We start from the raw sequence: 2,020 nt of genomic DNA on the forward strand, positions 1-2,020 counted from the left end.
CACTAATCTACCCTGACAGGAGGGGCAAGGGCGGAGCCAAGGCCTCCCAGAGCAGGGAGCCTCCAGACTCTATGGTACTGCCACTGACAGGACGTGAGGGTGAGGCTGGGACAGCAGGATCCAATCTCCTAGGGTAAAAGTAAACAACCTCCCCCACCAGAGGACAGAGTCCCAGACTAGGGTGGACAGAGGGTAGTGCACAGAAATGTGGTACCTAAGAGCAGCAGAGAGCCAGGGCAGGTTCCAGGGCAAGAAGTTTCAGCCACCTGACCACCCCATAGAGATGTGGCAACCATATGACTATTTCTAGAGGTGATGGTTGATTTGTGCTGATCCCCTCACACCCTCCCAGACCTGGGGTGCACAGGTCCAGGACTGCTAGCTCAAATCTTCAGGTACAATTCCGAGCAGGGAGAAACCTCAGCCCATCTCCTCCCTACCTCCCAATGCAGACATGGGAGAGCTTGATTAGGAACCAAGGATCACCTGCAGGAGTATCTTATTCTTGTATTTGTAGCCTGATGTGACTGTTATGTACTTTTCATTTGTTTTCTCATCCTTCCCTCTTTTCCATTTCTTCATTTCAGTGCCTATGTTTTACTGGCTTTCTGGCTTTTTTTAATCCAGTTCCAGCTTCATGGCTGCAGTTTTACTTTATAGGCAATTCAGTATCATTTTCCTAATGTCAGTACTAAAAGGAAAAGCAGATAAAGTGGATGGGCTAAGTTGTAAAGAATGAAAGCCAGCAAAGTCCATCTGGGAGGCCAGTTGGGGAATAAGAAGACCAGAAAATGACCAAGGTCAGCCTATCAGAGGACTAGCGAGGAAAATGATGGAAGCAAAAAGAAGCTGCAGCCAGGAGAAATTCAATTAATGTCAGTAGACGGGGAGGAGGGAGTACAGCCCTGACCTAAGGCATATGCCTCGCCTGGACAGGCATAAAGCAGGATAAGGAGGAAGCAGATGTGTGTTTGGTAGTCTGACTCCGAGCTGAGGGGCAAATCTAGAAAACCCTGCCTTCCCTTCTGCCAGGTCTTAAGAAGGAGGACCATCCTGCCAGAGCAAATTAAAGGTTTATGGAGCTGAGGGGTCAGAGGCTGGAGTTTGCCTGCCAAACTCCAGCCTGCTCCGCCAGCCTGGACAGCTCCAAGTTCTGCACCCTGGGGAGGAACAAATTCGAGAGAACCTGGGGGAAGAGGGCGCAGCCACGGAGAGAGGAAAATAGCAGCTTCTGGAGCCTTCCGCTGAAACAGATAAAACTATTTTGCACACGTGCCCCACCCTGCCAGGGACTTCAGAAAAAGAGCACCTTAGGTGTTCGCCCCCCGACCCTGGCGGTTGGACAGCGCCCCCTTTAGTTCCTGCGAGCGCGGCCTGGAGGAGGCGTCACGTGGAGCGCGCCCCAGCTGCCAGGGAACACCGCAGGGGCGATTCTGCTGGGAGCCGAGCCCACCCACGACCCTAACCTTAGAGTCTTGAGCTGCTTCTCAGGTTGGAAGGTGGATCCCGAGAGGGCGATCGCTTCCCCGCGATCAGGCTGGCCGCAGGTTCCGGCAGGGCTCCGCGAGCCCAGTGCCGGGCCAGCCGGGCGCTGCGGGGCGCTTGCAGCTTCCGAGCCCTGCGACAGTGGCGCGGGAGGGAGGCCCGGGCTAGCGGGGCCGCGGGGCGCCCTGCATGTGGAGAGGAGGAGGGAGCACCCAGCCCCACGCCCGAGGTTGCTTGGGGACTTCTGTGAGGTGCCTGGGGGCCCCGGGCCTTTCCTTTTGTAAAACTCACACGCACACTGTGATATATTTTAGCTGCAACACAGTCCTTTTAACACCCCAGCATGACACCGACTGCCTTAGTGAGGACCTCATTTGGTTGGTGGCCGCCGTAGTGCACATTTGAGACGCTTCCCGGCCTGGCGGGTGAGGTCGCGGAGAGGGGCCGCGGCCCGGCCCAGCGCGGGCTCGTCCGGGTGGGAGCGCGGCCGCCCAGACTTCCCGCCGCCCGCGCCCTCGCTCGGCCCCAGCGGCGG

This window comes from Microcebus murinus, chromosome 6 (genome assembly GCF_040939455.1).
Source record: "Microcebus murinus isolate Inina chromosome 6, M.murinus_Inina_mat1.0, whole genome shotgun sequence".
Taxonomy (NCBI): Eukaryota; Metazoa; Chordata; class Mammalia; order Primates; family Cheirogaleidae; genus Microcebus; species Microcebus murinus.